This window comes from Ambystoma mexicanum, chromosome 11 (genome assembly GCF_040938575.1).
Source record: "Ambystoma mexicanum isolate Mex_15411 chromosome 11, UKY_AmexF1_1, whole genome shotgun sequence".
NCBI classification, from domain to species: Eukaryota; Metazoa; Chordata; class Amphibia; order Caudata; family Ambystomatidae; genus Ambystoma; species Ambystoma mexicanum.
The window spans coordinates 856,944,097-856,958,267 of NC_090934.1; positions in this window are offsets into that span (position 1 = coordinate 856,944,097).

The following is a 14,171-nucleotide window of genomic DNA, read 5'->3' on the forward strand; positions in this document are numbered from 1 at the left end:
TGAACAATATCCATGCATCCACTGTTTCTGTTTCTCTGAGAAGCCTTGCGAAAGACAGAGCTTGGATATAATCTGGTTTAGTTGGGGGAGAATTTTGTCCATTAGAGGATCCGGGACCAGATTAAAATCCCCACCTAGAATGAAAACCCCCTCTGCGAACGTGAGGATGATCGGGAGCAGGTCGGAAATGAATTTATCCTGGGCAGAGTTAGGACAGTAGATAGCGGCAATAGTAATAGGGCGTTCCGCCAACAGTCACTTCACCAGAAGATATCTCCCGTTGGGGTCACTTTTAAACGTAATTCTGGATAGGGGGACCCTTTCACTCAATAGGATAGCTATACCCCTTTTTTTGACCCAGAGGTGGCAAAGAATGCCTTTTTGAATCTCTTAGATCTGATGGGCTTTTCGTCTGCTTGCAATAAATGAGTCTCCTGGAGGAGTACTATATCCCCCAACAACAGCGAGCCTGTGCTCCATGGACCTGTTCTTCCCAGGGTAATTGAGACCCTGTACGTTCCAGGAGAGGAGTTTTAGTGTGCAGCCATCATCCTGCCCTATGGGGAGAGGTGACAAGTTTGTCTACAAAGAGTAACCCTATTCCTGCGTCACATGTTGCTGTAGAGTAAATGCCAAGGCAATGTGCATCTTGAATAGATGTAGATATCAGTGTAATAAATGTTTCCCCCACTTGAGAGAGGGGAGACTGAAAAACCCCAACCCAACTAGGATTATCCCCAACTCCCACCCACTTCCCCAACCCCTCCCCCCAGACCCCAGTCCAATAATCCAACTTTCCCAACGGGGTAACTGGAAGAGCTCCAACCATGAGCTCAATGGCCAACTGGGCCCAGCATGGGAGCGAATGGACAAAATAAATGCGCTAAATCGCGATGCGATCTGGATTTGATATGCAGTGCATCTTTGCTACTCCGCCGGACAGGGACTGTAACGCTCATCCCGTATCCACAGGGACGCCTCTGGACTGGTCTGGGACACCTCTGGCCTCTCTGCACCTTCCCCGGACTTCGTTCTGCCAGGAATCAGTTCTAGAAGATAGAAGGGGGGGTTAGCGACTTCTCCTTCTCTCCGCGGCCCACCTCCCAGCTTTCCCTTGTGGTCTCCCCTTGGGGCTTTGCTCACCTTGATTTTTGTAATGCCACACTCTCCGTCCTGCCGTACTAGGCAGGGGCGCATCGTTGTAGGCTTGATCCGCCGAGTTACTTCACTTGCATTTGCCTGGAGTCCAGAACGGCTGCGACTCAACCCTTCAGGTAAGTCTTTTTAGTATTTTTTTATTAAAGTCTTCATTGATGAATGTCCAAGTAACCTTCTTCTCTTGTCTTGCAGAGGCTAATGGAAATTGGCGAGGCCGACAACTGAGTTTGAGAAGGTAAGGATGCGCTAGATGCGGCGCTGAAAGCATCCTTGCAAGTTGACTGACCTGTGCTTTGTTTCTTTGAAGGTTGCGGAGAATTCCTTGAAGCGACGATGTATTGGGACAGAACGCCAAATGTGATGTTCGGAATGGCGGAGGCCTTCCAGGTGAGATGGTAAGTAGCTTCTAATTCTTGCCTCTTTCGTAGTTAAGATGTAGCTGGGGACCGATGGAAAAGTCCTCAAAGGTTCCTTCTGATGGAAGAGCTGAAGCTGAGCAGGTAAGGAAAGCGATGTGCTTCCAAGTTGTTCGCCCGAGCAGGCCAGGATACAGAGTAGGACCCAGTGAACGTCCCGCTGCGGAAGCAGAATAACGCGAAGCACGTGCCTCGGGTCTGGCGTGGTTTAAATACCCGGCAGGTATCCCAGGTGCCTTTGGGGCGGACCCCGCCATGAAGCTAGCCTGCTCGTTGCAGTTCCCCGCTAATCCTTGTGGGGGCAGCCATGTTCACCCATTGTCCATTGGAAACCATACTTGCCTAGTGAACCTGGTGCCAACGGCGCCGGGATTGCGTCCAAGGCACCCGCAACAGGCTAGTGTGGGTCTTTCTGGCCAGTACTGAGGCGGGGGCCATGGTGCCCAAGACCCATAGTCTGGGTTCGAGGTTGTGGCAGGGACCTGGTAGTAACAGCAAACCCCCCGCCCGGAATATGACACCACAGTGGTCTAGAAGAACTGGGTTGGGGCAGCAGGCCCAACAGTCCTACGACCAAACCAGGGGTGATTCACAAGGGATCACCAAACAGCAGACCACAGTGATGCCCACAGTTCCAGCATGAGGTCATTGCACCTTAATCTGGGTCTGGCTTTTTGCGGGGAGGACCACGGATCCTACGCCTTCTGCTGACCCCCACCCATGACACAGTAGTATCTAGGAATAGGGTCCTTCAGATGGATTTAGGCAACATACAATTAGAAAGTACTGTCTTACAGTATATTGATGACATTTTACTCTGTAGCAAGTCAGAGATTCAATGCAGAAATGACTGTGTATATGTTGACAGCATTAGCAGAGAAGGGGTACAAGGTAGACAAGGCATAATTACAGCATTGTCAGTAAGAGGTGCTATTCATTGGACAGCTAATATGACAGGAGGGGCACAGGATGGCACCAAAAAGGGCAGAGACAATTCGCAGAACGTCCAAACCTACGACAGTGAGACAGATGCAGCAATTTTTAGGTCTCTATAATTATTGCAGAGCATGGGTATTTCACTAGACCACATGCACAAGGCCTCTGTTAGGTGCACTGAAAGAGGCACAAAGAGGAGAGGACACACTTCTATGGACAGAAGAGCTGACATGTGCGTTTGAGGAGCTAAAAGAACCAATATGCACAGCTTCTGTGCTAGGGATCCCAGACTATCAAGACACATTTTATTTGTTTGCATATACTCCAATGGAGTAGTGATGACTGCAGTTCTCAGACAGAAGACAACGCTGGGACATAAGCCATTGGCATACTATGGTGCAAAGTTAGATCCAGTAATGAGGGGACAATACCCGTGTGAACAAGCACTGCCTACTGCTGCTTTCGCAGTGGAGAAATCAGTGAGTATCACAATGGGAAGCAGCACCGCTCTTTTTGTGGAGTATGCTCTCTTTGCAATACTAGTGTAAAGGGGGACCCTCTGCATCCCTTCGAGCCCTCTGATATCTGTGGATACTGGCACTGGAAAAACAAAAAAAGGAAAACTGACACCCGGAAGTGAGTTCATAGTCATCTTTAATATCACTGGAAGCACACAGAGCTCCTACAATCAGCTTGCTTTTATATACTGTTTACCACTGACATAATGCTTTAATATAAGCCCTCCTTGCTTTTGATTGGTTGGCCTACATGTTGCTCACCAAGCTACATTAGCTCATATTTGGCATGCTCTGTCTGACTGACACATAGACTGTTTAGCCCATTCCAGTCTCAGCTAAACATAATAATGTATCCTTCAAATCCTACCAAGAAACAGTTCTTAGCTACTGCTTGAGACTCTGCCAAATCTATTTGGCAGCTAATACTGTGAAAACCTCAATGAGCTAATTTTATTTGTTGCCAAGTAAGCAGCTGTTCTGCCTAATTGGTAGCTTTACCATGCGCTTATCTGATTTTCTATCAATCATGTTTTGCTTTCTCCGACAAAATGTCTAATTAAACCTACCCCCAGACATGCTTATCTACAGTGAACTGCTTCCAAATAAAATTCACTATCTGTATGAGTAAGAACATTTGACACCTGCTCCCGAAGCCATTTTGTTTTCTGGCATCCAAAATATCTCAGCCTGTTCAGCCTAGATACTCAACCATGCTACCAAATGGAGCATAACTCCTTTTCTATCCCGTTTTCAGAGTACAATTTTACATATTCATCATATGTGAGTAATACTGGAGATACCCTTTATTTCCTGAGTCATTCTGACCCCAGAAATATGTCACCCTATATGCACTCTTTATCTTAAAAAAACTATCACCCACTCTGGATTCCCCCCTCTAGTCTGTATTTAGACACCAATTCATTACACGACCACTAAACCCTATGTCCACCCTCCCCAGTACACAGTGTAACTATACATCCCTGTCTCAATCACCCCACTCAGTGCAGTGATTTGTCTCAACATGGGCGGTATTATAAAAACATTTCTACGAAGTCAACAGTGTCTACAATCTAAAACATATATGTATCTCCCTTTGTCAGAAGATCATTTACAATGTTTCACCCTTTTTGAACTTTTATGCATGTATTCAAAAGAACAACTTTATTTGGTTTTGTCTGGATCCTACCCCATTACACAATTAAATATAAACATAACATACACAAAAGGTGAATTTCTAGCCACTACGAGAATCGAGAGAAATCATTCCTTGAGGGAACCCACCAGCCCATTTTCCTCTTTATTTGTCCATGTGCAACATTCACTGTACATCCTTTCCTTCTTCCCAACCCAAGACATTTCCTTGTTTCCTGCCCTTGCTCCCTACATATTTTCTTCCATCGGTACATCTTCAGTTGACACATCTTCCACCCGATTCATCTTGTTTTAGTTTATTCTGCATCCAAGGACCGTCGTCATGGTAAGTCCATTTTATTTGTCTTTTGGGCTGCTTTGCAGCAAGTACTCAGGCCCTTTACACATAGGCCAGTACTTTTAAGTTCATTGTTCATTTCATCATAAAGTAGTTGAATTTTCAATCTTCTTTTTCAAAGTCACATAGTCAATGGGGGCGGGCACTCGATTGTTATTGGGGAACACAGGGATGGGGGATTTTCACCAGGACATTCTTTCATAAAGAAGTGACTGCAACTGGGCATCTGGCTGGTCCCCTCAACTTTTTCTCTCTGTTTGCAGGATTGGCTGCCGTCAATCACCTGGTGTGTAGGTATGTCTCTTCCATCTGTAATACAAAACGGAATTAGTTCTTTTGAAAAATAAGTATGTCTTTATCGTCACTACTGACTCTTCAAACCCAACCCTTAAAATACCTATATGTTTTTAAACACTCCTGCCTCCTAAACAATTTCTACTGCATTTTCTCTTATTCTAATATAACAGGATGGCTGCTCCTTTCTCTCTTTGCACACATCTTGGTGTTACTTTATAGTAAATACATACTGGCTGATACCGGGAATTTGCTATGATCTGAGGTCATAAAAGACGTTGATTTTTTACTTTTTCTGTATTGCCCTATTTTTCATAGGCTTTTCACCTATTCCATAACTGCATAGTGAACTTAAAGGAAACATTTCCTCTTTGGTTGACATTCTTAAACCAAAGAGTCATGCAGTCTCCCTCTTTATGATAAAAATAATAAATTACAAAAACAGACAACATAACAAATTCAAATTTGTTTTCAAAAAAGGATGTGTTCCTCAATCGCTCCTCTTCTTTCTTTTTGGTGCGTCCATAGCTGAAGAAGAAAATGCTGGTGTGGGTTCCTACTTCATGTAGACAACTGAAATAGAGGCACAGTCATGTATTACATTGGAAGACTGAACAGTTAATTCCTGAAGGTAAACCTTTGCTCTTTCCTCTCAATTAAAAATGTTTTACTGAGATCATCTCTCTGGCATTCTCAGCCCACTGAACTGTAAGCTGCTCTTCTGCAAAGTCAAACAAAATCTTGAATGTAACAATCAGGCCTGTCTTTCTTTAGTTTTTTTCTACCATGCTGAAAATGTTCTCTGTACTTCTGAAGTCCGCCTCCTGCTAGCGTGGGACAGCAGTCTTCTTCTTTCTTTGCTGTGTTTATTTTGTTGAGACATAATTGACATTTGTCACCATCCTACCTACTCTAATCTTGCCTACCCATGCCATTGGGACCCCAGTATTGATTCCACTAAGTGCATGCAAGTGTATCATATAGGCATACATCATCTTGCCTAGCCTCAAAGCCTTATTCATTTGCAAAATATACCTAGTTGGCACTTTTTTTTACCAGAATCAAGAAGGTTACTCCATCTTCCATCAAAAGTCTTCTTCATTTTTTACATTAGATATGGCCATACCTGTATATCTTATGCTATTCTAAGCACAAACTTGTTTGCACCTATCTTGGGAAAATGCTATCTATTTGAAAGACTGTATCAGTCAGTAGCCTTTCTTCTGTACTCAACTGGGTACTCTTACTCCTACTAATGATCAATAGTTTGTTTCACATACTTGCTGTGTGAACTGATACTTACCTCTTATATCTCTCCTGTCCACTAGCACTTACCTCTGTCAAAATATAATGTTTCTTCCCATTATATTGCTATACTCTACTAAAGCCATGTAGACATTCCTCCCGTGCTCTACAATGACAATTATTTTCATCTGTAAAACATAAATCAACACCATCATATTCATTCAAACAATGGTTTTGTTACTTAATCTAATATATTCTTTTGTGCAGTTCAACTAAAGGGTGTTCTCATATTTGTTAGATCAATCTTGGCCATCCACACTCCTTTGGTCTTTGATGAATCATATTTCATTTTTATTAAAATACACTACACTATTTAATTGTAGCCAGCACCATTCATTGTGCTTGTTTACAAATCTGGATACATTATCCACTTGTGCTTTTCACTGCTTTAATACCCATTCATGCATTCATTCATTCATTCATTATTTTCTATTTTTTTATTTCACCCCTGTATTTGTCATTAATCTCTTTTAGTTGTGAGCTTCTTACTCCTGTGCTTTTATCCCTATCTATGTATGATTAGCTTACATTAATTGTTCTTATTACAACACAAACCCTCATATGTTTCATATTATAATCCCTTTTATTTATATACTTTTTTATTTTGTTCCCCTATTTGTTTCAATAGATCCATGTCATAAGGGCCTGTGATCCATGGGACATTTGGCACTCTCTCCAAGTCTTCCTGAAAATATGCTGATTGCTACTTCATTTTTATTTGCTCTGGGATTTCCCCTTCTCTCCATTTTCTTCCAGTATGTGGTGCTCCTAAAGAACCACCACTTCATCATTTGTTTAGTCTTCTCATCAATGATGTCAATCAACCTAGATCCTTCTTCAAGAGTTGTCACTGTCCTCCATGGTCTACTCTCATTGTCTATTCCTTTGAGCATTGCCATTTACCCTTGTATTATGGCTGCTTTTAATTCTATAGGAATAGTTTGTCTCCCCCCTTTATCCTTAGGTATATTTAGTCTAAACAAAAATTCATCAAATATTCACATCATTCTCTCCACTGGGCCAAACAGCCATTTTAATAGAATGCTAAGCCCGTGAAAAGTAAAATCTTCTAGCTCCAATGAAACAACTTGCAGAGCCATTTGCCATGTTGAACTCCAGTATGAATTAATCTGCATTTGAATAGTGTATTTCAAGAGTGGAATATGGTATCCCTTGGTCTGTAAATAAAATCATCATGTTAAGGTTTCTCATCCAATCCCATCCCGAAATATTTAACAAGTGTCTGGCGCAAATGTGACAAGGATCAGTCATATCACACTCTCCTATAGAGATTGGTAATAAAAAGGGAACTCAATTTATAGCTCCACAGAACCCTTAATTATTTATGGAAATTCTCAGCATTGAAAATTTTGACTCCTGTGTACATGAATGTTCAGTCCCAGTGCCTAAGAATAAACCAAAGGTTTCACCTAATACCGTCACATTAACCCTTGCCCCCTCTTGGGGGTCTAATATCACTGAAAATTCTGAACACATCAAGTCGTCCTGTGAGCTGCCCTATTGTGGGTGCATGCATACCCCTGTTCCTGTGAAAGGATTTCCTCCTATCACAGTGGCACCTCCTATCCTGGGTTTTAATACCTGTCCAGTGTTTGCATATTGCTGAATCTGCATGGGGCCTCGCTGGCATTGCCCCTATAGCGAATTCATTTTGCACTTGCTCTAGCTGCTGTAGCCTGTTGCACTCTCAGCGCTCATGTCTCATACAATGTCTGATCATGGGCAAACCCCTTCCCTGGTTTGTGAGCTATATACTGGATAATAAACTGTACCCCTCTTGAGAATTGTCCATCATGTACATATCCTTGGCTCCCATATGCGCACTCAATGTGCCCTGTCATTCATATGTACAATATACAGGAGGAGCCCTTCTAACTAGTCCCGCTTGGTTAAATCCTCCTTGCATAGTCTGACTCTTGTTCTGCATATTTTGAAAACTGCCTTGCTTATTCTGAAAACCACCTCTTCCTCTATTTCACATTTCTCTGCCTTGTGGCACAAACCCTTTCCCTCCTTTATCCATTTGGCACTGATTATTCGCCTGTGAAGTACCCACTATTTGCTCAATTCCCAGTCCTTCTCCGCTTGTCACTACTGCCCCTTCTGTGGGATACCTTGAAAATTTCTTCTGAACTAACTTGGCTTCCTCATGTTTTCCAGCATCTTCCTTCTTTGTATCCTTCTCCTGTAACAGCTTACAGTGATTGCAACATAGTCACTGTATCTCGGGTTACAATTTCACTTCCATTCCCACTTGCTTCCCAAGTGCCTCTGTACCTGTCCAGGCAATCCCTGACATAAAATGTGGTAAAATACTGCCACTGTTTTCACCCCCGCATGCGTGCTTCAAGAATTCAGTGCTCCTGAACATAAGCAAGTGGATCTTCATCCTCCTTAAAAGGGAAATCCAGCTTCCTTTACATCATATTCTTAGCTAAAAATAATATCCCTAAACGGTGTTCTTAATGTAAAACAAAAGCATCCTGTGTGTGTGTTCTCATTGCAATATTGAATTCCTTCTTCTGACTGCCTACGTGTGTTTTTAATAAATGCATTACCTGTAATTCATTGTTTGCCTGTGCTTCCATAAGATCATGTGTGCACGTGTGTGTATTTGTGTGTGCATGTGTGTATTTGTGTGTGCATGTATGTGTGTGTGTGTGGTGATGTCACTTCCTCTCTCCTTGTAAACAAATCATAAGAGATTCTATCCTTAATCATCTCTATTTTTCCCCCAATAAATCACTTCATCACGTATAATAATAATCCATGCTGTGCTCAATAATTGTGCCAAACCTTCCTCATTCTTCCTTGTCAGTGCCTCAGCCTGCTTGTACCTTTTTCATAAATACATTTTACTTGAACAAACCCCTGCACAAAAACCTAAATAGTGGATTCCTTATTCTTAGAAGTCAGACAATCAGGGTGTGTGCTTCTATAAAAAATACATTTTTACCCTAATATTTTCTCAATACAACTGTTGAAATATATCATGTCCCTTTGTCCCTATTGTGTCTAACCTTACCCCCAGTGCGCTTTGCGAGCGCTTCCCCACATTGCCCGCTTCTTCCTTATTCTAAATACAATTTATTTCATTAATACATGCCTTCCTAATATTTTCCCCCAAAAAGGTGTTTTTTGTTTAATTTCTTCTTGCTATTCCCCATACATATTCAATGTGCTAAGTTTAATATAATTCACTAATGCATTAATCTACTTTGTACTGTAATTTACACTCATAGTTGCATTTTCACACTTTCGGCAACACCTTTTCACAATTCGTGTGATTCTAGACATTCATCATTTTTTCTTCTTCAAAAGCCTCTATATTGCTTTTTTTTAAAAATGTTTTATTGTGATTCAGTTCAAAAGAACTTTTCACAAAAGTAAACATACATTCAACAAATAGAAAATAGAAGTCCGAACAATTCACACAATTAATCAATAAGATACATAAAAATAATAATACCTACATTTACATTTGTTACAAATATAGATACTATACATTATTAAAACTGAAAACCATTTTCTTCTTTACATGCACTACATTGTAGAATAAAATAAAACAAACCTATATACATCTCTCCTGCAGGTAGCTAAATCTCATTCAATTCATTTTCAGGAATAGCGTGACCGCCATGAGAAACAATATAACTCAATTCGACCCCTACTCAGAGGGAAGACAGACTTATAAATCTGCTAATATTTCACATTTTCTTCGAACTGCCTAAAACGAAGGTTTGCCACCTTCCAAATCTGAGTTGTTGCAATTAGTAGATTATTATTCCACCCTGCTAAACATCTCAGCCAAAACCTTTTACTGGCAATGTAGGTAAGGTCATATTCATATTCTACTAGATATTTTTCAAAATATTTCTCATATATAGGACTCATGTTCTTTCAGCAGGTAAGCACATGTCTTATAGTTTCTTTCTCTTTTTCGTTGCCTCACAATCTGCACATTCTCCTTTCCTCCGGGATTTTTAGCCAGGCACCCTGTACACCAAGAACATTAAGTCGATTTAACCTCATATCCAGGAAAATTTTCCGATTGACCTTTGAGGGCATAAGCTTTAGATAGAACTGAGATTTTTTGTACAATAAAGGAAGTTTTGCAAAAGATCCTAATGAGCCAAATTCTGCAACCCTATTGTTGCTATATGCCCAGTCCCATTTTTCCAAGGAATCTTTCAAGGATTTCAACACCGCCCCCTCTCCATATTCCCATTTTGGGACAAAAGCAATTCTCTCAAAGATATCCTGGATTTTTTCTGAAAGCTATTCAGGGCCCCTATATTTCCTCCCTTAAGCCCTTCATGTACAATGTGCAGTAATGAGCCTTGCTGTGCATACTTTATTTTGATGTATACCTTTGCTCTGTTTAGGTCGATTTGGGTAGATAGAGAAATCGGCCCCAGTTCTAGCCGAATTGTCTGGATAGGTGTATAGTTAGAGAGACCTAATATTCTCCTCCATATCACACCTTCCATCACATTCGCCCAATCCGACCAATCAGAGAAAGATGCTTCCAAAGCATACAGGAACATTGCCACCAGCTTTTGCTTATAGATATTGATGGTTCCCAGTAGGCTAAAGCCAGCTGTTTTCTTGGAAAAGCTTACAACAGCTGCTAAAGTTGCCATTATCTTGGTTCATTTATTCTTTTGAACTAATGGGTTCATTTTCTTCCTTTCACCACATATTACCTGGCCTAGATATTTGTAGCTGTTGACTTTCTTTATTGTTCGCAATGAACATAGTATAGTGTTTTTTTACAGCAATGGACCCTTGTACTCTTGTAGTGAGGGAAACACTGTCCACTCTGCTCTGGCCCTGGTTCTCATGCTTAAATATACATGTGTGACATTTACATAACTCTACATTATTTATGATGCATCTCCCATGTCTTCTCTCTGTCCCCAGCGACCAGTAATCTCACTATTGTGGTCACCCACAGCATTCTCCTGTGCTTTCATTTTGCAATCTGTCTTTCTTCTCAAGGCACACTGAAAACCTCTTTAGCAAACATTTTTCCCCTCTCCCTCATCTATACAATTAGCCCATGCATGCCTTATGATATATACCCTGTGAAAAAAAATCCCCATCAATCACTAACAAGGAACAGCTACTTTCCAAACATAAAATCATCAAATCAGGGGTGATCCACTGTGTGCCCAACAAAGAAGCACCCACCACCAATCCCAGAAATAACCAACAACCCCCTTTACAATGGGAAGTAACTTGTGTGACCCTAAACAGTGACTCAATGGGGCCTCCCAGTTCAAATATATACAATAACTGGGAGCAGCCTCCTAAGTGCAAAATAATACTTTTTTATTTTGTTCCCCTATTTGTTTCAATATACCCATGTCATAAGGGCCTGTGATCCATGGGACATTGGCACTCTCTCCAAGTCTTCCTGAAAATATGCTGATTGCTACCGCATTTTTATAATTTGCTCTGGGATTTCCCCTTCTCTCTATTTTTTTCCAGTATGTGGTGCTCCTAAAGAACCACCACTTCGTCATTTGTTTAGGCTTCTCTAAATATGTTGTCATCAATAATGTCAATCAACCTAGATCCTTCTTCAAGAGCTGTCACTGTCCTCCATGGTCTACTCTAATTGTCTATTCCTTTGAGCATTGCCATTTACCTTTGTATTGTGGCTGCTTTTAATTCTATAGGGATAGTTTGTCTCCCCTCTTTATCCTTAGGTATCTGTAGTCTAAACATAAATTCATCACATATTCACATCATTCTCTCCACTGGGCCAAACAGCCATTTTAATAGAATGCTAACCCAGTGAAAAGAAAAATCTTCTGGCTCCAATGAAACAACTCGCAGAGCCATTTGCCCTGTTGAACTCCAGTATAAATTCATCCGCATTTGAATAGTGTATTTCAAGAGTGGAATATGCTATCCCTTGGTCTGTAAATAAAATCATCATGTTAAGGTTTCTCATCCAATCCCATCCCAAAATATTTAACAAGTGTCTGGCACGAATGTAACAAGGATCAGTCATGTCACACTCTCCTATAGAGATTGGTAATAAAAAGGGAACTCAATTTATAGCTCCTCAGAACCCTTAATTATTTATAGAAATTCTCAGCATTGAATATTTTTACTCCTGTGTACATGAATGTTCAGTCCCAGTGCCTAATAATAAACCAAAGGTATCACCTCATACCGTCACATTAACCCTTGGCTCCTCTTGGGGGTCTAATATCACTGAAAATTCTGAACACATCAAGTCGTCCTGTGAGCTGCCCTATTGTGCATACCCCTGTTCATGTGAAAGGATTTCCTCCTATCACAGTGGCACCTCCTATCCTGGGTTTCAATACCTGTCCAGTGTTTGCATATTGCTGAATCTGCATGAGGCCTCGCTGGCATTGCCCCTATAGCGAATTCATTTTGCACTTGCTCTAGCTGCTGTAGCCTGTTGCACTCTCAGCGCTCATGTCTCATACAATGTCTGATCCTGGGCAAACCCCTTCCCTAGTTTGTGAGCTATATACTGGAGGATAAGCTGTCCCCCTCTTGAGAATTGTCCATCATGTACATATCCTTGGCTCCCATATGTGCACTCAATGTGCCCTGTCATTCATATGTTCAATATATAGGTGGAGCCCTTCTAACTAGTCCTGCTTGGTTAAATCCTCCTTGCATAGTCTGACTCTTGTTCTGCATATTTTGAAAACCCATTCCCTGCTTGATCCATTTGGCACTGATTATTCGCCTTTGAAGTACCCACTACTTACTCTATTCCCAGTCCTTCTCCGCTTGTCACTACCGCCCCTTCTATGGGATACCTTTACAATTTCTTCTGAACTAACTTGGCTTCCTCAAGTTTTCCAGCATCTTCCTTCTTTGTATACTTCTCCTGTAACAGCCTACAGTGATTGCACCATAGTCACTGTATCTCAGGTTACGGTTTCACTTCCATTCCCACTTTCTTCCCAAGTGCCTCTGTACCTGTCCAGGCAATCCCTGACATAAAATGTGGTAAACTACTGCCACTGTTTTCACCCCCGCTTGCTTGCTTCAAGAATTCAGTGCTACTTTCCCAACATCAAATCATCAAATCAGGGGTGATCCACTGTGTGCCCAACAAAGAAACACCCACCACCAATCCTAGAAATAACCAACAACCCCCTTTACAACGGGAAGTGACTTGTGTGACCCTAAACAGTGACTCAATGGGGCCTCCCCAGTTCAAATATATACAATAACTGGGAGCAGCCTCCTAAGTGCAAAATAATATATTCATAATACAGTTCAACCACATATGGTTCTCCTGGCAAAATAAACAATTCTTCAAAATATGCACCCTCACTTGACTTAGACAACCAAGGGTTTATTTTACCCCATAATATTTGAATCTAACCAGGTGCTTTTCACAGCACCTGCTTTCAAGAGTTCTAGACTAATGCCATGAAAAAGTGTTGTTCTTCAAAGCCCACTTATTTGTCAATTTACTCAGCGGGTATCAGTCATTTTGACCCCTAACTGAGCGTCTCTACTAAGGAACACAAACAATATACACATGTACCATAAACCCCAAAAAGAAACAAATTAATGTAATGAGTTCTGGTTCATTCAAACAAAAGAAAGAGATAGAGGGATATGTAGCACTAGTGTACCCCCAAATTCAAGGGGTAAACCCTTCACTATTGCATAACAACACAGCTAGTGCTAGTCGTAGCTGCTCACTCTGGGTGGTCCCTGTTCTTTGCTGCTTACTGCTGTACTCCGCATTAACAGAAATTACTTTAATGCGAGTTTAATTATAAATGTATACATATTTTATTGTTCAAATATACAAAAAGATACATAAGTTTTTAAGAACACCACAAATGTGCACTCACTGCCTAATTCATAAACAGTAGCAGTAGATCTCTAAAAAGTAGATCACTAGGTCGTAGGTGACAACTTCAGTCCTTCATCTTTAAAACACTACGTGGTTTTTGTTTAGAGAGGCTTGTAAAAGCGTACTGTGTTGTGTAATGTTTCACACACGGTCATACCTAGTTT